This window comes from Bufo gargarizans, chromosome 1 (assembly GCF_014858855.1).
Source record: "Bufo gargarizans isolate SCDJY-AF-19 chromosome 1, ASM1485885v1, whole genome shotgun sequence".
Classification (NCBI taxonomy): Eukaryota; Metazoa; Chordata; class Amphibia; order Anura; family Bufonidae; genus Bufo; species Bufo gargarizans.
Window position 1 is genome coordinate 256,568,258 of NC_058080.1, and position 27,056 is coordinate 256,595,313.

Genomic DNA, 27,056 nt, shown 5'->3' on the forward strand with positions numbered 1-27,056 from the left:
GCTTTCACCACAAATAACTGCAACAGTGAAGTGCGTATATATTTTTCTTTCTGTACTGAAATAGGCCACTAAACTCTTTCACCACAAATAACTGCAACAGTGAAGTGCGTATATATTTTACTTTTTGTACTGAAATCGGCAACTAAACGCTTTCAACATGTATAACTGCAGAAGTGAAGTGAGAATATATTTTTCTTTTTGTACTGAAATAGGCCACTAAACGCTTTTGCCACAAATAACTGCAACAGTAAAGTGCGAATATATTTTTCTTTCAATACTGAAATACGTCACTAAACGCTTTTACCACAAATAACTGCAGAAGTGAACTGAGAATATATTTATCTTTTTGTACTGAAATAGGCCACTAAACGCTTTCACCACAAATAACTGCAACAGTGAAGTGCATATATATTTTGACAGAGCTGTATAATGGCTATTTGGATCCCCAAATAATCTTTCCCTGCACTTGTAAATCGTTTTTCTAGCACTGTCCCTAGCGCCTTCTGATGTCTCTCCCTGCACTAAGATGCTGTGAAATGATTCCTCCCTAGCCTTTCCCTGCACTTATCAATAATTTTTTCAGTTTTTTTTTCCACAATGAGGTTTTTCCAATTGCTGTCCCTAGTGCCTTCTCACGTCTGTCCCTGCACTCAGAATGCTGGAAAATGTCTGACTCTAAGATGGCCACCACATTTATAGGGCTGTGACATCACAGGGCTGTTTGGCTGCTGATTGGCTGCATGCATGTCAGTCTGGGTGATCCCGCCTTTCCAGACTTCCTTTCTCCATGTCCTCACACGTGCAGCAGCCATTTTAGGAAAGATGCAATTTGTTACCACGAAGCTCGTGGAAATTCGCATTTGTTGTGATTCAAATTTTTCCAGAAATTTGGATCTAATTCCACTTCGTCAGCTTCACTTCGCTCATCTCTATTAATGATTATCTGTAGGTGTAAAATACGCATAAAATTACCACCAGTAAAGTAAAGAAGCAATCACAAGTGGGGAGATTAGTGAAGAGCTTACCAAGCTCTGCCCTATGTGTTTTGCCAGCCTGCTCTAGCCTATTCAGCAGTCTTTCTATATTAGATGCATATTTTCTATATATTTAGTTGTATATTTTTCCTAAGCCTGGCTGAATGACGTGTACCCACAGTGGAAGCCCCCAAAAAGTGATCCCATTTTAAAACTTACACCCCCAAGGATTTTAATTTTTTTTAAGTGATTTTTATTAGTTTTCCAATTTTAAAACATAATGAGAGATACACATAGGAAATATTTTAAATCATATTTCAAATATGTAATCTTATATGATGTGTTGTAACAAAACAAACAAAGAGATGTTACATGTATGGTTATTAGTATTCATATCATAAACATATGGACAATCATTAATGTTATCAATATTGTCGTATGTAAGAGAATTATGTGACTATACTATAGATACCAGAGTAAGTTCATTATCTAGACTCGAGATGTAACATGTATAACAACTTGGTGCTCTCAAACAATCTCAAAAATATTACCTCTTGGGCAAATAAAGGCATTACATCTTTGAGTAAAATAGTGTTCGCCAATAAACTGATAGATTTCTATTCTCTTGAAACACAATTTAGCCTTAAGAAGAAAGATAGGCCTATTTATAAATCTCTTGAGAAACTCTGGAGAAAGTACCCTATTGCTGGGGTGCGTCTTCCCCAACACTTGTCTGATTTGCTAAACCCAAATCACAGCAGTTCCACTGCAAAAAGTTTTAAATCACTCTATGAACTCACCAATTGTGACTCGACCCCAGATTTGCTCCCTCATCACAAGAAATGGGAAACTGATCTGAACAAGACATTAACCCTGGAAAATTGGCACAAAGCACAGTTCACATTTAAGAAGGCCACTATATGTACCAATCACAGGGAACAATTATACAAGATGACAACAAGATGATACTATACAACTGTAATACTACATTGCTACTATGAATCATTTTTCGGACGAGTGCTGGAGAGGGTGTCCTATGTTGAGAAAGCTAAGAAATTATTTAAACACATTGGTCAGCATGATAGTAGGAAAACCAATAGTTGTTCCTGCTGAATCAGCATTACTAAATATGGGAATAGATAACCTGAACCTTCTGGTCCAATTCCCAACAACCCATATCCTCATTGCATACAGGATATTGATTGCGGAACTCTGGAAGACGGCAGCCATGCCGGATATTAAAGATATCAATGAAAATGTAATTTAGCCCCAATTTTTTCATTTTTGCTAAAGGTAACAGGAAAAAAATGCACCACAAAATGTTTTACCCATTTTCTCCTGAATAAGGCAACACCCCAAATGTGGTTGTAAACTAATGTATGGGCACATGACAGGGCTCAGGAATAAAGAAGTGCCATATGGATTTTAGAGGGCAGATTTCCCTGGAATAATTTTCAGGTACTGTTTCATATTTGAAGTGATCCCTTTTTGGAAACAACAGTAAGTATTTTGGCCCAACAGATGTTTGGATTTAGAAACAATTGGTTGTGAAAATAAAAAATTACTTATTTTACCAGAAAATGTCGCTTTAGTCCCAAATTTCTTTACCCAAGAAGCAAACTCATTTTAGAAACTACACCCCTCACAGAATTTATCAATGTGTGTAGTGAACATTTTGACCCCAAAGGTGTTTTGCAAAAGCTTTCCACAAATATGGCATTTCAGTGCCCAATATGTTGTGCCCAGCTTATGCCATGTGAGACAAACCACACCCTTTAAATTGTTGGGCAAACTGCTGGTAAGTATGTTGCATGGTTCAGAAGTGAAAGACCACCTTTTGACTTTTGCAGCACAGATTTTGATGGATAGGTTTACAGGTGCCATATTGAACAGCCTCTGGGATAGCAGTACAGCCATTTTCTGACAGTCATACATTTAGGCTACATGCACAAGAACGCTGTTTGTTTCCGTGTCAGTTCCTTTTTTTTGCGGATAGGATGCGGACCCATTAATTTCAACGGGTCCGCAAAAAATGCGGACAGCACACCGTGTACTGAGGTTATTTTTTACGGTACATATGAGTTTTTGATCTTTCAATATCATGCTTTTTGTGAGGAGAGGTGACCAAAAATGGCTGTTCTGGCACAGTTTTTATTTATTTTTTATGGTGTTCACCTAATGGGGTAGTTCATGTGATATAGGACACCGTGCATGAGCGGCATGTTCTCCTTCACTTTGGGGTCCTGTTCTTGACATAGGAGCAGTCCTAGAGGACTCTGGGACCCACTCACACCTATCTGTAATTTGTGGCATATCTTAGTGGTATGTCATTGATTTTGAGATGGCACAATCCCTTTAAGGTGTTAAGGATCAGAGCGTTCTCCAGTGATGACCATTGGTATAAGGGCTCATGCACACGACAGTATTTTGCGTTCAGTATACTGTCCGTTTTTTTAGTTCAGTATGCGGTACATATACTGAACCATTCATTTCAATTGTTCAGCAAAAAAAACTGATGTGTCTCCGTGTGCATTCCGTTTCAGTATTTCCGTATTTTCATACCGTGAAAAGATAGAACATGTCCTATTCTTGTCCGCAATACACGGTGCTTGGCTCCATTCAAGTCAATGGGTCCACAAAAAAAACTGAACACATACGGAAATGCATTCGTATGTGTTCCATATCCATTCCGTTTTTGCGGAACCATCTATTGAAAATAAATTCATACACTCGGTGGCCTCCTCATACTTCTGCCAACTCCAGACTCTGTCATTGTGCCACTCGGTGGACTCCTCCTGATGCTGCTCCCGCCACCTCCACACTCTGTCATTGCGCCACTCTGTGGTCTCCTCATGCTGCTGCCAACTCGAAGGAAGGAAAAATTATATGCACAGCGGATCCTGTCTGTGTAGCAGTTGTAAAGCCTGTATGGTCCCATCAGAATTGGCTTATGATTTTGTAGCCAAAAGCAGGAGTGGGCACAAAACACAGAAGACATGCAAATATTCCATTCAGGTGTCATCTCTGTTTTAGATCCACTCCTGTTTTTTTGGGCATTAGCAATAATTATAGATTATTGAGCAAATGCTGAATGAGTGAAGGTGTATGCTCCACAGACAGGATCCGTTTTTTGTGGGTTATTGTTCTGACGGATCAGAGGAAGGGCCAATTAATCAGTGATGTCAACTCAAACTTACTGATGACACCCTTTCCACTCTGTCCGGGGGGGCTCTACTTGTATACACGTTCAATAGAGTGCGCTTTTTCTTGGCGCTAACATCGACCTGTAAGGCTGAGTTCATACTTGAGTTATTTGGTCAGTTTTGGCCCCATGACTGGCCTAATAAGTGAAGTGTGAAGTGAGTCTAAGAGCGACGCCTGTCATCTGCATGTCATACGGACTCACAGTATTATTTCACTACCAAAGCAGACTCCCTATGCGTGTTACCACAAGGCACAGTGTTCTACACCACTTTAAAGGCTCTCAGCAGCCAGGAAATAGACATGTTTTAATGTAATTCACCTCGAATATATTCAGATTGAAACAAATTTTTAGCAAATTCAGCAAAACGGCGATTAGAATTTTTGAAAAATGCGCTCATCTCTAAGTGGGATAATATTTTGGCGAATTTAAATTTAGTTTTTATAATTTTAATCAAGTTTTGGTTCCATTTCATATAAAATATTTATTAAATTTAATTTAAAAAAGTGTTGCCTAAGACAGGAGAGAATCGGCCGGTCTTCTTGTTATTCGATGACGTGGTTGTGATGGAGAAAGCATTCCAAAAAACACCACCTCTCCACCTGGAGATAAATCCTGTCAAGATTGATGCAAGTGCGGTATCAGCTGCTCATCGAGCCAGATACTTCTGGGGGGACCTGCCTGGCATGAAAAGGCCTCCAGTAGCTACAGATAATGAAAAGACAAAGCTTCAAGATTGCTTGGATCCCGGAAGAGTCGTGAAGTTCATCAAGATTCCAACCATAACTACCAGCCCCTGGTCTCTTCTTCAGGGAAAACATCACAAGTTCCCAGTCATCAAGGATGGGAAGGAGGACATCCTGTGTTGCATAGAGATGAAGAGGGTCTTTGGATTCCCCCCGCACTATCCGGACGTCTCAGAAATGAATTGCTGCTCCCGACAAAAGTTCCGGGGAAGGTCATGGAGTTTCCCGGTCATCCGGCATCTATTCGCCCCACTGAAGGATTATTTTGAAAGTGTGTAGAAGCCACACGGGGCTCCCACGCTGCAGGTTTATCATGGAGACACCGGATTTTATAATATTACATAAGTATATAAAGGAAAAAAAATGAAGCCCCTTTGTCACCCGGGCAATCAGCTAAATCATTGTCATCGAGTACTGTCTGCACGTCACTGATGTCCTCCTCAACTGTCTCTGGGTCAGAAGCCTGACCGCTCACAACACCAGCTCCCACGCCACTCTTCTCATCACTACTTGACTACCTAGTGGAGGAAAGGACAGAGGCAGGTTGAGGACAGGTGAGGGCACATGGACTTCTCCCGGGCCATGCCAAGTAAGGGTTGTGTCTGATGAACCCACGACTGTTGGCTGGGGGTGTCTGATGTCACTTGGGATGAAGTGGATGACCGAGTTAACCAATCAAGAACCACTGGGTTGCTGGTCAAGACACGACCGCTAGATGACACCGGGAGTGCAGGCCTCTCACTGCGACTCCTGCTGCCACGCCCCCTTACTCTGCTGGGACCTCTGCCTGCGCCAGAAACAATTAGGCCTCTGCCACTCCTCTGTGCATGACCTGGCACTTTTCTATCTGACATACTTTTAGCTGAACTTATTTAATTAAAAGCAAATTAAAACACCCCTAAAAGCCACAACTATATTTTTCTTTCTGTACTGAAATAGGTCACTAAACGCTTTCACCACAAATAACTGCAACAGTGAAGTGCGTATATATTTTTCTTTCTGTACTGAAATAGGCCACTAAACTCTTTCACCACAAATAACTGCAACAGTGAAGTGCGTATATATTTTACTTTTTGTACTGAAATCGGCAACTAAACGCTTTCAACATGTATAACTGCAGAAGTGAAGTGAGAATATATTTTTCTTTTTGTACTGAAATAGGCCACTAAACGCTTTTGCCACAAATAACTGCAACAGTAAAGTGCGAATATATTTTTCTTTCAATACTGAAATACGTCACTAAACGCTTTTACCACAAATAACTGCAGAAGTGAACTGAGAATATATTTATCTTTTTGTACTGAAATAGGCCACTAAACGCTTTCACCACAAATAACTGCAACAGTGAAGTGCATATATATTTTGACAGAGCTGTATAATGGCTATTTGGATCCCCAAATAATCTTTCCCTGCACTTGTAAATCGTTTTTCTAGCACTGTCCCTAGCGCCTTCTGATGTCTCTCCCTGCACTAAGATGCTGTGAAATGATTCCTCCCTAGCCTTTCCCTGCACTTATCAATCATTTTTTCAGTTTTTTTTTCCACAATGAGGTTTTTCCAATTGCTGTCCCTAGTGCCTTCTCACGTCTGTCCCTGCACTCAGAATGCTGGAAAATGTCTGACTCTAAGATGGCCACCACATTTATAGGGCTGTGACATCACAGGGCTGTTTGGCTGCTGATTGGCTGCATGCATGTCAGTCTGGGTGATCCCGCCTTTCCAGACTTCCTTTCTCCATGTCCTCACACGTGCAGCAGCCATTTTAGGAAAGATGCAATTTGTTACCACGAAGCTCGTGGAAATTCGCATTTGTTGTGATTCAAATTTTTCCAGAAATTTGGATCTAATTCCACTTCGTCAGCTTCAATTCGCTCATCTCTATTAATGATTATCTGTAGGTGTAAAATAAGCATAAAATTACCACCAGTAAAGTAAAGAAGCAATCACAAGTGGGGAGATTAGTGAAGAGCTTACCAAGCTCTGCCCTATGTGTTTTGCCAGCATGCTCTAGCCTATTCAGCAGTCTTTCTATATTAGATGCATATTTTCTATATATTTAGTTGTATATTTTTCCTAAGCCTGGCTGAATGACGTGTACCCACAGTGGAAGCCCCCAAAAAGTGATCCCATTTTAAAACTTACACCCCCAAGGATTTTAATTTTTTTTAAGTGATTTTTATTAGTTTTCCAATTTTAAAACATAATGAGAGATACACATAGGAAATATTTTAAATCATATTTCAAATATGTAATCTTATATGATGTGTTGTAACAAAACAAACAAAGAGATGTTACATGTATGGTTATTAGTATTCATATCATAAACATATGGACAATCATTAATGTTATCAATATTGTCGTATGTAAGAGAATTATGTGACTATACTATAGATACCAGAGTAAGTTCATTATCTAGACTCGAGATGTAACATGTATAACAACTTGGTGCTCTCAAACAATCTCAAAAATATTACCTCTTGGGCAAATAAAGGCATTACATCTTTGAGTAAAATAGTGTTCGCCAATAAACTGATAGATTTCTATTCTCTTGAAACACAATTTAGCCTTAAGAAGAAAGATAGGCCTATTTATAAATCTCTTGAGAAACTCTGGAGAAAGTACCCTATTGCTGGGGTGCGTCTTCCCCAACACTTGTCTGATTTGCTAAACCCAAATCACAGCAGTTCCACTGCAAAAAGTTTTAAATCACTCTATGAACTCACCAATTGTGACTCGACCCCAGATTTGCTCCCTCATCACAAGAAATGGGAAACTGATCTGAACAAGACATTAACCCTGGAAAATTGGCACAAAGCACAGTTCACATTTAAGAAGGCCACTATATGTACCAATCACAGGGAACAATTATACAAGATGACAACAAGATGATACTATACAACTGTAATACTACATTGCTACTATGAATCATTTTTCGGACGAGTGCTGGAGAGGGTGTCCTATGTTGAGAAAGCTAAGAAATTATTTAAACACATTGGTCAGCATGATAGTAGGAAAACCAATAGTTGTTCCTGCTGAATCAGCATTACTAAATATGGGAATAGATAACCTGAACCTTCTGGTCCAATTCCCAACAACCCATATCCTCATTGCATACAGGATATTGATTGCGGAACTCTGGAAGACGGCAGCCATGCCGGATATTAAAGATATCAATGAAAATGTAATTTAGCCCCAATTTTTTCATTTTTGCTAAAGGTAACAGGAAAAAAATGCACCACAAAATGTTTTACCCATTTTCTCCTGAATAAGGCAACACCCCAAATGTGGTTGTAAACTAATGTATGGGCACATGACAGGGCTCAGGAATAAAGAAGTGCCATATGGATTTTAGAGGGCAGATTTCCCTGGAATAATTTTCAGGTACTGTTTCATATTTGAAGTGATCCCTTTTTGGAAACAACAGTAAGTATTTTGGCCCAACAGATGTTTGGATTTAGAAACAATTGGTTGTGAAAATAAAAAATTACTTATTTTACCAGAAAATGTCGCTTTAGTCCCAAATTTCTTTACCCAAGAAGCAAACTCATTTTAGAAACTACACCCCTCACAGAATTTATCAATGTGTGTAGTGAACATTTTGACCCCAAAGGTGTTTTGCAAAAGCTTTCCACAAATATGGCATTTCAGTGCCCAATATGTTGTGCCCAGCTTATGCCATGTGAGACAAACCACACCCTTTAAATTGTTGGGCAAACTGCTGGTAAGTATGTTGCATGGTTCAGAAGTGAAAGACCACCTTTTGACTTTTGCAGCACAGATTTTGATGGATAGGTTTACAGGTGCCATATTGAACAGCCTCTGGGATAGCAGTACAGCCATTTTCTGACAGTCATACATTTAGGCTACATGCACAAGAACGCTGTTTGTTTCCGTGTCCGTTCCTTTTTTTTGCGGATAGGATGCGGACCCATTAATTTCAACGGGTCCACAAAAAATGCGGACAGCACACCGTGTACTGAGGTTATTTTTTACGGTACATATGAGTTTTTGATCTTTCAATATCATGCTTTTTGTGAGGAGAGGTGACCAAAAATGGCTGTTCTGGCACAGTTTTTATTTATTTTTTATGGTGTTCACCTAATGGGGTAGTTCATGTGATATAGGACACCGTGCATGAGCGGCATGTTCTCCTTCACTTTGGGGTCCCGTTCTTGACATAGGAGCAGTCCTAGAGGACTCTGGGACCCACTCACACCTATCTGTAATTTGTGGCATATCTTAGTGGTATGTCATTGATTTTGAGATGGCACAATCCCTTTAAGGTGTTAAGGATCAGAGCGTTCTCCAGTGATGACCATTGGTATAAGGGCTCATGCACACGACAGTATTTTGCGTTCAGTATACTGTCCGTTTTTTTAGTTCAGTATGCGGTACATATACTGAACCATTCATTTCAATTGTTCAGCAAAAAAAACTGATGTGTCTCCGTGTGCATTCCGTTTCAGTATTTCCGTATTTTCATACCGTGAAAAGATAGAACATGTCCTATTCTTGTCCGCAATACACGGTGCTTGGCTCCATTCAAGTCAATGGGTCCACAAAAAAAACGGAACACATACGGAAATGCATTCGTATGTGTTCCATATCCATTCCGTTTTTGCGGAACCATCTATTGAAAATAAAAAGGGGTCAGTCAGCACATCCCAAAGCGCAGGGGCACGTTGCTATGGCTGAGAACAAGACTGTTAAACAAAACATGCAATGCAACAGCTCACTGCAAACAAAATAAAGTACAAAATTGCATCATAATTGCAAATGCTATACTAATAAGTTAGAGATGCTTGGCAAATCGTTTTGTACAAAATTATTTGAGCCCGTCTGCCACACGTCAAGGTGATCTCTAGTTAGACGGGTTCCTAACAATAAATTTTACCTGTTATGTGCCATGACGGCTACCATATAATTCAGAAAGTGCAGGTTCCACATGCATGCTGGATCCGCCTGAATTTCTGTCATTTTTGGTGCCAAAATGGCCTCCATTATATCCACGGAAAGCAGTTACCAGCATGCATGCCGGGCCCACTCCACACCACTCCCGGCGCCACATGGCCACCAGGGACTGCAATGAGAGTCCACACACTATCTCTCTCCTGGTGCCATATGGCTTCAGTGACTGAGGGGGAGCAGGCCAAGCTATATACTAACACTAATTAAAATCAGCCAATGGGGCAGATGAGCTGGTCAGGAAGGCATGACTAAGGAGGCAGCCACACCTCCAGCACAAGCTACAAAGAAAAAGGGGGTCAAGTCAGCACATCCCAAAGTGCAGGGGCACGTTGCTATGGCTGAGAACAAGACTGTTAAACAAAACATGCAATGCAACAGCTCCCCCTCACTCACTGAAGCCATATGGCACCAGGAGAGAGATAGTGTGTGTGGACTCTCATTGCAGTCCCTGGTGGCCATGTGGCGCCAGGAGTGGTGTGGAGTGGGCCTGGGATGCATGCTGCTAACTGCTTTCCGTGGATATAATGGAGGCCATTTTGGCACCAAAAATGACAGAAATTCAGGCGGATCCAGCATGCATGTGGAACCTGCACTTTCTGAATTATATGGTAGCCGTCATGGCACATAACAGGTAAAATTTAGTGTTAGGAACCCGTCTAACTAGAGATCGCCTTGACGTGTGGCAGACGGGCTCAAATAATTTTATACAAAACGATTTGCCAAGCATCTCTAACTTATTAGTATAGCATTTGCAATTATGATGCAATTTTGTACTTTATTTGGTTTGCAGTGAGCTGTTGCATTGCATGTTTTGTTTAACCATCTATTGAAAATGTTATGCCCAGCCAAATTTTTTCTATGTAATTACTGTATACTGTATATGGCATACGGAAAAACGGAACAGGAAAAACTGAAAGAAAACGGAAACACAAGGGAAACAAAAAAGGATCCATAAAAAATGGATCGGAAAACACTGAAAAAGCCATACAGTCTGTGCATGAGCCCTAAGAGTGTGGCTGTCAATTATAGCTGCCTATGAGATCACACTGATACTCATATATGGTCATTTTACAGGAGCTACCTACCTTTAACCAGGCAAAAAAAAAAAAAACATGAGTTTGCATTAAAATGTTAAACTGTGAAATTCCCTGCCTATGGGAAATGGTAATAACAACGATTTTGGGAAAAGTTTTCTCCTTTAAATCGAAACGGTATTAATAGTATTATAATAAAGGGATTGATCTAGTCATCTCCAGGTGTCTTGCTGAGAAGGTTGTTTCCCTTTTTAAAGGTCACTGAGTTTTCAAAAAAGTTTTGATATGTCATAGAGACATATCAAGAGTTGAGATCAGTGGGGTCTGAGTGGTGAGAATCCTACAGATCCTTAGAAGGGGACAAGAGAAGAGCTTGCATAGCGCCCTCTCCTCTCTGCAAAGGACAGAATCAAGACTGGTCCATAGACTTCTATTGAGACTGTCACTGGCAATGAGGAGAGACAGTGCTTCTCTCGCCTCGTTGCAGCGATTCATTAGGGTCTCAACACTCAGACCCCCACCATCTACACTTTTGATATATCTCTATGACATATCAAAAGTTTTTTTTTAAACTATGTGACCCTAGGGGTTATGCCATGAATGACGTAAAAAAATGAAAATCAGACATCAAATAATACATGACAATACCTTTCTAACAAAGCCAGAACCAGCCCGGTACCACACATAAGTCCGAAGAACACCATTTGCTCTGCTAAATTATCTTCAGCCTGGCGGCTCAGAGGTGCGTCTTTTGTGCTGCAGCTCTTTCCCTGTAACTGCCACAGCTTCTAACAGAACATATGGCTGGTGGCAGTTGAAGTTTTAAACTAAACATGTTTGACCAGCTCAGTGAGACAGAAAAAAAATAAGGAATAGAACAAACAGCAGGTGGCGCTATACAGATACATTTTATTGAATAGCTCAGTGGTACCACATTTTGTATTACATCCATATACAAGCATAGTCAGATCCAGAGGCTGGCTTTAAAAAATTCACGTGGACAAAGTTTTCCCTTGCCTCTTAACAAGAAAGCCAACAAAGAGATTGTAATGTGCTTGGATATTAACTAATAAAATAAAAAAATAAAAATTGAATGTGTTGAGCTTCAAAAATATAAAACAAGTAATTTATCCTTGTGTTACATTCAGGAGGCATGTTTTGATCTATTTTACAAAGAAACATACTGGTGTGATTGCCTCTCATCAGTGCAGAGCAGAGAGTACTGGCTTAACTGGCTGAGACTCCACTTGGGCACTCTCCATGAGAAAATATAGTATTCCACGAATTGAGACATAGGCCTCTAAGCCAGTTAAGCTAGTACTCATTGCTCTGCACTGATGAGGGGCACTTAACACTATTGAGGTCAATACCTCAAGTATACAGGAGAGAGTATAACATCCAATATTGGAAAGTCACTTAATGAGTTGAGAAATTATTATTTGAAGAATATCTTCCTAAAATCAAGAAGTATGGCCTTAAGAAAGGACAATATTACATAGATTACATAAAGATATTAATTGGTGTTTGATTCTTGAAAAAAGTTTAAATTACAAATGGACAAACATCCTGAGAATATCTGCAAATGATTCATACTCTAGTTGGGTTAATGGTTTAAGCTACAGTTAACGGCATCTAGTATGATCAACTGGCATCAAGAGGTACAATAAAAAGAGATCACTCCTTCCTCCTATCATTCGGCCAGAAAATACAAGCACCACTGTTCAGGTGCAGTGATCAAAAAGACCATCATTAGTAGTTAAAAAGTGCATAAACGAGGTAATAATACAAACATATACGAAAAATTGGATATAAGGACAAAATGTGCATGGAGTCCTTGTTCAATAGAAACACCCAACCTGAGTTTTTTCCCTTTCTGGAGCAGTGGTGGGCTGAACAACAAGACTGCTGCTTAATAAACATAACAGAGACATAACTCAGGGAATTATTAAAGAATAATTGCATTGGTAGTTTTATTGTTTTTTATTACCAGAATTTACCTTAACCCCTTCTACCCTGGGCCAGTTTTCACCTTCCTGCCCAGGCCATATTTTGCAAATCTGACATATGTCACTTTATGTGGTAATAACTTTAAAACGCTTCTACTTATACGGGCCATTCTGAGATTGGTTTCTCGTCAAATATCTTACTTGATGACAGTGGTAAAAATGAGTTTAAATTTTTTTTTTATATATAAAAAAATACAAAATGTACCAATAATTTGGAAAAATTAGCAAATTTCCAAATTTCAATTTCTCTACTTTTATAATAGATAGTAATAACTCCAAAAATAGTAATTACTTTCCCCATATGTCTACTTCATGTTTGGAACATTTAAAAAAATTAAATTTATATTTTTTGGACATTAGAAGGCTTAGAAGTTTAGAAGCAAATCTGAAAATTTTTAACAATATTTCCAAAACCCAAATTTTTCAGGACCAGTTCAGTTATGAAGTCACTTTCTGGGGCTTACATATTAGAAACCACCCATAAATCACCCCATTTTAGAAACTAAACCCCTCAAGGTATTCAAAACTTAGAGATTAAAGGAAAATGGGAATGAAAATGTAAAAATTTCACTTTTTTTTTGCAGATTTTAAATTTTAATATATTTTTTCTTCAACACATTAAGGGTTAACAGCCAAACAAAACTCAAAATCTATTACCCTGAATCTGGAGTTTACAGAAACACCCCATGTGTGCTCAAAAACTGAAGTATGGGCGCACAGCAGGCTTCAGAGTGGAAGAAGCACCATATGGCTTTTAGAGAGCAGATTTAGTTGGAATGGTAATAGAGAGCAATGTCGCATATGAAGACACCTTGAGGTGGTCCTACAGTGGAAACCCCGAAAAAGTCACCCCATTCTGGAAACTACACCCCTCAAGGAATATTTTAAGGTCTGTAGTGAGCACTTTGACCCACTTTCACTTTCACAAGGGGTAACAAAACAACATGCACCCCACATTTTGTTCCCCATTTCCCCCGAATACGCCAACACCCCATATGTGCTAAAAAAATTATGCCCGTGTGAAACTACACCCCTCAAGGAATATTTCAAGGTGTGTAGTGAGCACTTTGACCCATCGGCGCGTTACAGGATTAGGAAACGCTTGGCTGTGAAAATGAAAAATATTTTTTTTCCCAAAAAAAGTTGCTTTACACCCACCCACAGTTTTCACTTTCACAATGGGTAACAGGACAAAATTCACCCCACATTTTGTTCCCCATTTCCCCCCGAATACGGCAACACCCCATATGTGCTCAAAAAATTATGTATGGGCGCACAGCAGGCTTCAGAGTGGAAGGAGCACCATATGGCATTAGGAGAGCAGATTTAGCTGGAATGGTAATTAGGAGCTATGTCGCATGTGAAGACACCCTGAGGTGGCCCTACAGTGGAAACCCCCAAAAAGTGACTCCATTCTGGAAATTACACCCCTCAAGGAATATTTCAAGGTGTGTGGAGAGCACTTTGACCCATCGAGCGCTTCACAGAATTAGGCCTCTTTCACACGGGCGTGTGCACCCTGTTGCCGTATTGGGGACCGCATTTGCGGATCTGCAATACACAGGTGCCGTTCCGTGGGCATTCTGCATCACGGATGCGGACCCATTCGCTTGAATGGGTCCGCAAATCCGGAGATGCGGAATGGTGCGGAACGGAACTACGGAACCCTACGAAAGCATAGGGAGTGCTTCCGTGGGGTTTCGTCCCATACTTCCATTCCGCAAAAAGATAGAACATGTCCTATCTTTTTGCGGAACGGCCGGTTCGCGGACCCATTCAAGTGAATGGGTCCGCGATCCGCTGCGGCTGCCCCACGGACTGTGCCAGTGCTTTGGGCCCGCATTTTGCGGGCCGCAGCATGACCACAGAGCACACACGCCTGTGTGAAAAAGGCCGAAGAAAACGCTTGGCTGTGAAAATGAAAAATTAAATTTTTTTGCCAAAAAAGTTGCTTTACATGCACAGTTTTCACTTTCACAAGGGGTAACAGGACAAAATGCACCCCACATTTTGTTCCCCATTTCCCCCGAATATGCCAACACCCCATAAGTGCTCAAAAAATTATGTAATGGCGCACAGCAGGCTTCAGAGTGGAAGGAGCACCATATGGCGTTAGGAGAGCGGATTTAGCTGGAATGGTAATTGGGAGCTATGTCGCATGTGAAGACACCCTAAGGTTGCCCTACAGTAAAAAAAAACAAAAAGTGACCCCATTCTGGAAACTACACCCCTCAAGGAATATTTCAAGGTGTGTAGTGAGCACTTTGACCCATCGGCGCGTTACAGGATTAGGAAACGCTTGGATGTGAAAATGAAAAATATTTTTTTTCCCCAAAAAAGTTGCTTTACACCCACCCACAGTTTTCACTTTCACAATGGGTAACAGGACAAAATTCACCCCACATTTTGTTCCCCATTTCCCCCCGAATACGGCAACACCCCATATGTGCTCAAAAAATTATGTATCTAAGGGGCGCACAGCAGGCTTCAGAGTGGAAGGAGCACCATATGGCATTAGGAGAGCAGATTTAGCTGGAATGGTAATTAGGAGCTATGTCGCATGTGAAGACACCCTGAGGTGGCCCTACAGTGGAAAACCCCAAAAAGTGACTCCATTCTGGAAACTACACCCCTCAAGGAATATTTCAAGGTGTGTGGAGAGCACTTTGACCCATCGAGCGCTTCACAGAATTAGGCCTCTTTCACACGGGCGTGTGCACCCTGTTGCCGTATTGGGGACCGCATTTGCGGATCTGCAATACACAGGTGCCGTTCCGTGGGCATTCCGCATCACGGATGTGGACCCATTCGCTTGAATGGGTCCGCAAATCCGGAGATGCGGAATGGTGCGGAACGGAACTACGGAACCCTACGAAAGCATAGGGAGTGCTTCCGTGGGGTTTCGTCCCATACTTCCATTCCGCAAAAAGATAGAATATGTTCTATCTTTTTGCGGAACGGCCGGTTCGCGGACCCATTCAAGTGAATGGGTCCGCCATCCGCTGCGGCTGCCCCACGGACTGTGCCAGTGCTTTGGGCCCGCATTTTGCGGGCCGCAGCATGACCACAGAGCACACACGCCTGTGTGAAAAAGGCCAAAGAAAACGCTTGGCTGTGAAAATGAAAAATTAAATTTTTGGGCCAAAAAAGTTGCTTTACATGCACAGTTTTCACTTTCACAAGGGGTAACAGGACAAAATGCACCCCACATTTTGTTCCCCATTTCCCCCGAATATGCCAACACCCCATATGTGCTCAAAAAATTATGTAATGGCGCACAGCAGGCTTCAGAGTGGAAGGAGCACCATATGGCGTTAGGAGAGCGGATTTAGCTGGAATGGTAATTGGGAGCTATGTCACATGTTAAGACACCCTGAGGTGGCCCTACAGTGGAAACCCACAAAAAGTGACCCCATTCTGGAAACTACACCCCTCAAGGAATATTTCAAGGTGTGTAGTGAGCACCTTGACCAATCGGGCGCTTTACAGAATTAGGAAATGCTTAGCTGTGAAACTGAAAAATTACAATTATTTCCTCAAAAAGTTGCTTTACACCCACAGTTTTCACTTTCACAAGGGGTGACAGGACAAAATGCACCCCACATTTTGTTCCCCATTTCCCCCCAAATACACCAACACCCCATATGTGCTCAAAAAATGATATATGGGCGCACGGCAGTCTTCAGAGTGGAAAGGGCACCATATGGTGTTAGGAGAGCGTATTTAGCTGAAATGGTAATTGGGAGCTATGTCGCACGTTAAGACACCCTGAGGTGGCCCTACAGTGGAAACCCCCAAAAAGTGACCCCATTTTGAAAAAAGCACCCCCGTACGAATATTTTAAGTGGTAGGAAGGGTACTTTTTGTCAAAAAGGTGTCTCAATGAAGACAGGAAAACTTGAGAAAGCATTTCAAATCACACATTTGTAAAAATAGAAAATTACTAGCAGACCCCAATTTTTCACTTTTTCACTTTCACAAGGGGTTAAAGGAGAAAATGCACCCCAGTATATGTTCCCCATTTTCTCCCCATTTTGCAAACACCCCATATGCGTCTGTAGCCTGCTGTACTGGCGCACAACAGGCCTCTAGAGGCAAAGTGCAAAAACAGTTTTTTGAAGGCCTGAATAAACTGACATGGATTTTAGCTGCCATGTCGCATTAAATACATTTCCTGAGGTCCCCAGAAATGAAAAACCCCAAGAAGTGACCCCATTTCAGAAAAAGCACCCCATACGAACATTTTAAGTGGTAGAAAGGGTACTTTTCGGCAAACAGGTGTCTCACAAAAGAATTGAGAAAGCGTTTCAAATCACACATTTCTGAAAAGAAATTAATTACTAGCAGACCCCAATTTTTTTTTACAAGGGGTTAAAGGAGAAAATGCACCCCTAGTTGTGTTCTCCATTTTCTCCCCACTTTGCTAGAAATGGAAAACCCCAAGAAGTGCACCCCCATACGGACATTTTAAGTGGTAGAAAGGGTACTTTTTGGCAAACAGGTGTCTCACAAAAAACAGAAATACTAGAGAAAGCATTTCAAATCACACATTTGTAAAAAAAATAAAAATTACTAGCAGACCCCAATTTTTTTCACAAGGGGTTAAAGGAGAAGATGCACCCCAGGTTGTGTTCCCCATTTTCTCCCCATTCAGGAAACACCCTATATGTGCTTGTAGCCTGCTGTATGGGCGCACAGCAGGCAAACGGTAAAATATGAATTTTGCTGACAGGGCTGAATTGGCAGACATGGATTTTAGGTGCCATGTCACATTAAATAAAATTAAAGAAGTCCCCAGAATTGAAAAACCCCAAAAAGTGACCACATTTTTGAAGGAGCACCCCCGTACGAACATTTTAAGTGGTGGAAAGGGTACTTTTTGGCAAACAGGTGTCTCACAAAAAACAGAAATACTAGAGAAAGCATTTCAAATCACACATTTGTAAAAAAAATAAAAATTACTAGCAGACCCCAATTTTTTTTCACAAGGGGTTAAAGGAGAAAATGCACCCCAGGTTGTGTTCCCCATTTTCTCCCCATTCAGGAAACACCCCATATGTGCTTGTAACCTGCTGTATGGGCGCACAGCAGGCAAATGGCAAAATATGAATTTTGCTGACAGGCCTGAATTGGCAGAAATGGATTTTAGGTGCCATGTCGCGTTCAATAAATTCCTGAGGTCCCCAGAAAAGGAAAACCCCAAGAAGTGACTCCATTTTGGAAAAAGCACCCCTGTACGGACATTTTAAGTGGTAGAAAGGGTACTTTTCGGCAAACAGGTGTCTCACAAAAACAGAAATACTAGAGAAAGCATTTCAAATCACACATTTGTGGAAAAAAAAAATTACAAGCAGACCCCAATTTTTTTTTCATAAGGGGTTAAAGGAGAAAATTAACCCCAGGTTGTGTTCCCCATTTTCTCCCCATTCAGGAAACACCCTTATATGTGCTTGTAGCCTGCTGTATGGGCGCACAGCAGGCAAACGGTAAAATATGAATTTAGCTGACAGGCCTGAATTGGCAGACATGGATTTTACGTGCCATGTCGCTTTAAATAAATTCCTGAGGTCCCTCAGAAATAAAAAACCCCAATAAGGGATCCCAAATCGGAAAGAGCACCCCCATACGAACATTTTAAGTGGTAGAAAGGGTACTTTTTAGCAAACGGGTGTCTCACAGAAGGCAGAAATGCTAAAGAAAGCATTTCAAAGCACACATTTGTAAAATAACAAATTACTACCAGACCCCAATTTTTCACTTTCACAAGGGGTTAAAGGAGAAAAGCACCCCAGTATATGTTTCCCATTTTATCCCCTTTTTTCAGACACCTCATATGTGCTTGTAGCCTGCTGTATTGGCGCACAGCAGTTCTCTAGAGGCAAAGTGCAAAAACTGGTTTTTGAAGGCCTGAATAAACAGACATGGATTTTAGCTGCCATGTCGCATTAAATACATTTCCTGAGGTCCCCAGAAATGAAAAAAACCCATTTCAGAAAAAGCACCCCGTACAAACATTTTAAGCGGTAGAAAGGGTACTTTTCGGCAAACAGGTGTCTCACAAAAGACAGAAATACTTGAGAAAGCGTTTCAAATCACACATTTGTGAAAAAAAAAAAAATTACTAGCAGGCCCCAATTTTTTTTCACAAGGGGTTAAAGGAGAAAATGCACACCAGGTTGTGTTCCCCATTTTCTCTCCATTCAGGAAACACCCTATATGTGCTTGTAGCCTGCTGTATGGGCGCACAGCAGGCAAACGGTAAAATATGAATTTTGCTGACAGGCCTAAATTGGCAGACATGGATTTTAGGTGCCATGTCGAATTAAATAAAATTAAAGAAGTCCCCAGAATTGAAAAACCCCAAAAAGTGACCACATTTTTGAAGGAGCACCCCGTATGAACATTTTAAGTGGTGGACAGGGTACTTTTAAGCAAACAGGTGTTTCACAGAAGGCAGAAATACTAGAGAAAGGATTTCAAAGCACACATTTGTAAAAATGAAAAATTACTAGCAGACGTCAATTTTTAACTTTCACAAGGGGTTAAAGGAGAAAATGCACCGCAGTATATGTTCCCCATTTTCTCCCCATTCAGGAAACACCCCATATGTGCTTGTAACCTGCTGTATGGGCGCACGGCAAGCAAACGGTAAAATATGAATTTAGCTGACAGGCCTGAATTGGCAGACATGGATTTTAGGTGCCATGTCGCGTTCAATAAATTCCTGAGGTCCCCAGAAAAGAAAAACCCCAAGAAGTGACTCCATTTTGGAAAAAGCACCCCTGTACGGACATTTTAAGTGGTAAAAGGGTACTTTTCGGCAAACAGGTGTCTCACAAAAGACAGAAATACTTGAGAAAGCGTTTCAAATCACACATTTGTGAAAAAAAATGAATCACTAGCAGGCCCCAATTTTTTTTCACAAGGGGTTAAAGGAGAAAATGCACCCCAGGTTGTGTTCCCCATTTTCTCTCCATTCAGGAACACCCAATATGTGCTTGTAGCCTGCTGTATGGGCGCACAGCAGGCAAACGGTAAAATATGCATTTAGCTGACAGGCCTGAATTGGCAGACATGGATTTTAGGTGCCATGTCACATTAAATAAAATTAAAGAGGTCCCCAGAATTGAAAAACCCCAAAAAGTGACCACATTTTTGAAGGAGCACCCCCGTACGAACATTTTAAGTGGTGGACAGGGTACTTTTAAGCAAACAGGTGTCTCACAGAAGGCAGAAATACTAGAGAAAGGATTTCAAAGCACACATTTGTGAGAAAAAAAAATTACAAGCAGACCCCAATTTTTTTTTCACAAGGGGTTAAAGGAGAAAATTCCCCCCAGGTTGTGTTCCCCATTTTCTCCCCATTCAGGAAACACCCTATATGTGCTTGTAGCCTGCTGTATGGGCGCACAGCAGGCAAACGGTAAAATATGCATTTAGCTGACAGGCCTGAATTGGCAGACATGGATTTTAGGTGCCATGTCACATTAAATAAAATTAAAGAGGTCCCCAGAATTGAAAAACCCCAAAAAGTGACCACATTTTTGAAGGAGCACCCCCGTACGAACATTTTAAGTGGTGGACAGGGTACTTTTAAGCAAACAGGTGTCTCACAGAAGGCAGAAATACTAGAGAAAGGATTTCAAAGCACACATTTGTAAAAATGAAAAATTACTACCAGACCCCAATTTTTCACTTTCACAAGGGGTTAAAGGAGAAAATTCACCCCAGTATATGTTCCCCATTTTCTCCCCTTTTTGCAAACACCCCATATGTGCTTGTAGCCTGCTGTATTGGCTCACAGCAGGTCTCTAGAGGCAATATGCAAAAACTGTTTTTTGCAGGCCTGAAAAACAGACATTTATTTTCAGTGGCATGTCGCATTACATAAATTCCTGAGGTCCCCAGAAATCTAAAAACCCCAAGAAGTGACCCCATCTCGGAAAGAGCACCCACGTTATAACGAATTTTAAGTGGTGGAAAGGGTACTTTAGACCTAACAGTTTTCTTACAGAAAAGATTATGTAGTGGTTGTTGGAAAGTGGGTACGCAAGTGAGGTGAACTAAATCAGAGATATGGAAATATTACCAGGGCGCATAAAGGATGAAATTAAAAATCCATGGATAAGTAGTAGGTTCGGAATTCCTTCATGCAAAGGCCTTGTTTTTCAGGATAGGTGTCGCACTGATAAATGGTGTCCTTTCGTATTCCCCTTTTGTACCAAACCCGACATCTTTTTTGGGTCTTTCCCCTTTTTGCTGTTTGTGGCACTTCACCAGGAAAATGCTGTCCTGGTACAACACAGGCACCATGACCTCCTGAAGTACTCGGGCCCTCTCCTTCCTGACTTTGGAAAATTAGGGTCTTGATTACTGCCTCTTGGAACTGAAGGAAAGTTCCTGTGTGGCCTTTAGTTCGATGTAAAATGCATAGGCGTGCGCAGCCTATTGCATTAGGGTGTGCACCCTAAAGCACAAATACACACGCCGCGCGCATGTATGTATATATATATATATTATACCCACAGATCCGCGCGCATGTATGTATATATATATATTATACCCACAGATCCTCCATAACAGTGTGTCCGTTTTTATTGTACTAACCTAATACTTAAAAGACAAGCTTTCAAGAGTTTTCCTTTCTTCCTCGGTACGCTGGAGTATTCAGAAACAATCTATTCCTAAGGCTGGGTTCACATCTGCGTTATCCCATTCCGTTATAGGTTCAGTTTCAAACGGAATATAACGGAATGGCCAGATGGAATGCAAAACGGAAACCTTTCAGAGGCATTCCGTTTTGCTCTGTCCTAATAGAAGTTTATGAGAAAGCATAACGGATCGGTCTGGGCCCCTTATGCTGTTATCCTGTCGACAGGACTTTGTTTTCCGTCTTGTAAAACGGGAACTAGATGGATCCGTTTTGATTCCCTTAGACTTTTATGAGGACGGAGAGCAAACGGAAAGCCTCCTGCAGAGTCCGCGCTGTACGAGAGAGATAGCAGTGGCTGTGAAGGGAAAAGTTCCAGAGCACAATGACCGCCCCAGAGCCTTTCTGCTGCCTGACTGACCGTATGCTGCCACAGCCCAGCCTGCAGGACATCAGAGAGCCCTGGGGGCCACATTACAGCACCACTACATTTACTTATTATCAAAAAGCATCATACATAACTAAAAAAACAACAACTATTTTTTACTGTCCCTTTTAGCAAAAGCCAGAATATAATAAAAGACAAAAAATAAAAATTTACTTACAAAAGAAGATGTTCAGTCGTCTGCTGTGCCGTCCTCTGCTTGCTTCCGCGGATTCTTTGCCCACTTTTCTGTCTCTCCTCAGTGCGCAGGCGCAGTGTTATGGGGGACCTGTGGATGACACACTGTTATGGGGGACCTGTGGAAGGCACACTGTTATGGGGGATCTGTGGATGACGCACTGTTATGGGGGATCTGTGGATGACACACTGTTATGGAGGATCTGTGGATGACACACTGTTATGGGGGATCTGTGGATGACACACTGTTATGGAGGATCTGTGGATGACACACTGTTATGGGGGATCTGTGGATGACACACTGTTATGGGGGATCTGTGGATGATGCACTGTTATGGGGGATCTGTGGATGACGCACTGTTATGGGGGATCTGTGGATGACGCACTGTTATGGGGGATCTGTGGATGACGCACTGTTATGGGCATAAGTGGATGACACTGTTATGGGGGATCTGTGGATGACGCACTGTTATGGGCATCAGTGGATGACACTGTTATGCGCATCAGTGGATGACGCACTGTTATTAACAGTGCGTCATCCACAGACCCCCCCCCCCCCCCCATAACAGTGTCCTCCACAGATATCCCCTTAATAGACTGTTAGACCTTAATAGACTGGCACTGTTATGGGGGCATCTGTGTGGAATCTGACACAGATGCGGGGGGATTTGTGAATGACACTGTTATGGGGGGCCGGGGGGATCTGTTAATGACACTATTATGGAGGGCCGGGGGGATCTGTTGATGACACATATATATAGCAGCATCTTGTGCGATATATGTGTCATCATCCACAGATATCTCCCCCCACCCCCCATAACAGTGTCCCTGACAGTGACTGACCCCCAATAGGGGATGGAAGCCGGCAACTATTGTACGACCCCACGGTTCCTCATGTAGGTGAGCTTGTAATTAAACTTGTGCCAAGTTGTGCTGCTATCTAATAATCTACCACAGTACCACTGACGTACTGGCACAGTCAGGACTGCCGATAGTATTCACATCAGTTTATCTTTTTCACAGTGCACAAAAGACCTGACCTTCACCATCCATTCACTGGGCACTGGGCGGGCTCCCGCTCTTCAAACATTCATACTAGGCGGCCGGCAGCAGCATAGCGTGACGTCACTCACTCCGTCACGCCGCTCGCGCATGCTCCTCCCACTTAACGTGACGTCGGAGTGAGTGACATCACGCGGCCGGCCGCCGGGAGACGGAGTCACGGAGCACAGGAGCAGTGGATACACTACAGTATTATACTCGTCGTCAGTCGATGTATGTCATATTGAAGCTGTGCGGACAGTGCGGGGCTGGCAGCTGGGGCTCAAGCGGCACTGCGACAGGCAGCAGCGCAGGAGGCGGAGCACAGGGGTGTGATTAGGGTGTGCCCAGGCACACCCGGCACACCCCGTGCGCACGCCTATGGTAAAATGTACGCATTGTACATTGCCATCTGTACAATGTATACAGCTTTTTGTACCCCACCTTTTTACGCATGGTAGGGCTTCAGAACTTGATCGGACAGATCAACCCCTCCCATGTGCCTAGTGTAATCAATGATGCAGTCTGGCTTCTTAACAGGGGTAGTGGTACATCTCACTTGGGCAGGAGAACTGGTGTTGGTGTGAATGGTGGTTAGTACAAAGACATCCCTCTAGTCCTTGTACTTAACCGCCAGCATGTTCTCATGGCAGAGAGCCTTACTGTCGCCTTCTCGGAGTAGTTGCCCTACCAGGGATCTAGGGAGCCCTCTCTAAATTTTTCGCACTGGGCCGCAAGCCACAGTACCTCGGGCTTTTAGGGACATAAATAGGGGGATGCTGGTGTAATAGTTATCTACATAGAGGTGATAAGTTGATAACCATTATCCAGCAGTGGGTGCAGTAAGTCCCACACAATCTTGCCAGTAACTCCTAGGACGGAGGGGCATTCAGGCGGTTGTGTACGGGAATCTCTCCCCTCATAAACCCAGAACCTATAGGCATACCCGGAGGTACTTTCGTACAGCTTGTAGGTGAGGTGCTCCAGGAGGAGGACAGTCAAAATGTGGGTCATTTTTTTTTTGGGGGGGGGTGGGGGGCACTGTGCGTTATCATTATAATGTAGGAATTTCAAAATGGATGATAGCTATGACTGGGCAGTTAATGTACAGGGTTACCGTCTGTTTAGAAAGGATCGTCAAAACCGGAGAGGGGGAGGGGTCTGCCTTTATGTAAAGTCCTGTCTAAAACCCACAGTCCGTGAAGATATAAGTGAGGGACATGAACATGTGGAGTCACTGTGGGTAGAGATACATGGCGCTAAAAACAATAATAAATTACTAATAGGAGTTTATTATAAACCACCTAATATACCAGAGTCAACAGAAAATCTACTACTAAACGAGATAGACGAGGCGGCAAATCATAATGAGGTGGTTATTATGGGGGACTTCAACTACCCAGAAATAGACTGGGAAACTGAAACTTGTATATCTCATAAAGGAAACAGGTTCTTGGCAATAACCAAAGACAATTACCTCTCCCAACTGGTTCAGGACCCAACTAGAGGGACGGCCATACTGGACTTAGTATTAACCAATAGGCCTGACAGAACAACAGATGTGCAGGTTGGGGGACACCTGGGAAATAGTGACCACAAAGTAATAACCTTCCAATTATCATTCAAAAGAGCGTTTCTACAGGGAGGAACAAAAATACCAAACTTCAAAAAAGCTAAATTTAGCCAACTAAGAGAGGCCATAGGCCTAACTAAATGGGATAAAGTCCTCACAAATAAAAATACAGCCACAAAATGGGATATCTTTAAAAGCATCCTAAAATCTCATTGTGAGAGGTACCTACCGTATGGGAATAAAAGGTTAAGGAACAAAAAGAAACCAATGTGGATAAACAGAACTGTAAAGAAAGCAGTAAATGACAAAAAGAAAGCATATAAAACACTAAAACAGGAAGGTAGCACGGAAGCACTGAAAAACTATAAGGAAAAAAATAGAACATGTAAAAAACAAATAAAAGCGGCCAAACTAGAGACCGAGAGATTAATTGCCAAAGAGAGTAAAACTAACCCTAAAATGTTCTTCAATTATATAAATGTTAAAAAGTATAAATCTGAAGGTGTCAGCCCGTTAAAGAGTAATGAGGGGGGAGTCGCAGAGAGCGACGAGGAGAAAGCAAAGCTGTTAAATATTTTTTTCTCCAATGTATTCACTGAGGAAAATAAACTGTCAGATGACATGCCGAATGTTGAAATAAATTCCCCATTAAAAGTGTCCTGTCTGACCCAGGAAGAAGTACAACAGCGACTTAAAAAGATTAAAATAGATAAATCGCCAGGACCGGATGGCATACACCCCCGTATCCTAAGGGAATTAAGTAATGTCATAGCCAGACCCTTATTTCTAATATTTGCAGATTCTATATTGACAGGGAATGTCCCACAGGATTGGCGCATGGCAAATGTGGTGCCAATATTCAAAAAGGGTCCAAAAACAGAGCCTGGAAACTATAGGCCGGTAAGTTTAACATCTGTTGTGAGTAAACTGTTTGAAGGTTTTCTGAGAGATGCTATGTTAGAGCATCTTAACGGAACTAAGCAAATAACGCCATATCAGCATGGCTTCGTGAGAGATCGATCATGTCAAACAAATTTAATCAGTTTCTATGAGGAGGTAAGTTCTAGACTTGACAGCGGCGAATCAATGGATGTCGTGTATCTGGACTTCTCCAAAGCATTTGACACTGTACCACATAAAAGGTTAGTATATAAAATGAGAATGCTCGGACTGGGAGAAAACGTCTGTAAGTGGGTAAGTAACTGGCTCAATGATAGAAAACAGAGGGTGGTTATTAATGGTAAATACTCAGATTGGGTCACTGTCACTAGTGGAGTACCTCAGGGGTCAGTATTGGGCCCTATTCTCTTCAATATATTTATTAATGATCTTGTAGAAGGCTTGCATAGTAAAATATCAATTTTCGCAGATGACACTAAACTGTGTGAAAGTAATTAACACTGATGAGGACAGTATACTACTACAGAGGGATCTGGATAGATTGGAGGCTTGGGCAGATAAGTGGCAGATGAGGTTTAACACTGACAAATGTAAAGTTATGCACATGGGAAGGAATAATGCAAGTCACCCGTACTTATTAAATGGTAAAACACTCGGTAACACTGACATGGAAAAAGATCTAGGAATTTTAATAAACAGCAAACTAAGCTGCAAAAAACAGTGTCAGGCAGCTGCTGCCAAGGCCAATAAGATAATGGGTTGCATCAAAAGGGGCATAGATGCCCGTGATGAGAACATAGTCCTACCACTTTACAAATCATTAGTCAGACCACACATGGAGTACTGTGTACAGTTCTGGACCCCAGTGAACAAAGCAGACATAGCAGAGCTGGAGAGGGTCCAGAGGAGGGCAACTAAAGTAATAACTGGAATGGGGCAACTACAGTACCCTGAAAGATTATCAAAATTAGGGTTATTCACTTTAGAAAAAGGACGACTGAGAGGAGATGTAATTAATATGTATAAATATATCAGGGGTCAGTACAGAGATCTATCCCATCATCTATTCATTCCCAGGACGGTGACTGTGACGAGGGGACATCCTCTGCGTCTGGAGGAAAGAAGGTTTGTACACAAACATAGAAGAGGATTCTTTACGGTAAGAGCAGTGAGACTATGGAACTCTCTGCCTGAGGAGGTGGTGATGGTGAGTACAATAAAGGAATTTAAGAGGGGCCTGGATGTATTTCTGGAGCGTAATAATATTACAGGCTATAGCTACTAGAGAGAGATCGTTGATCAAGGGATTTATTCTGATTGCCTGATTGGAGTCGGGAAGG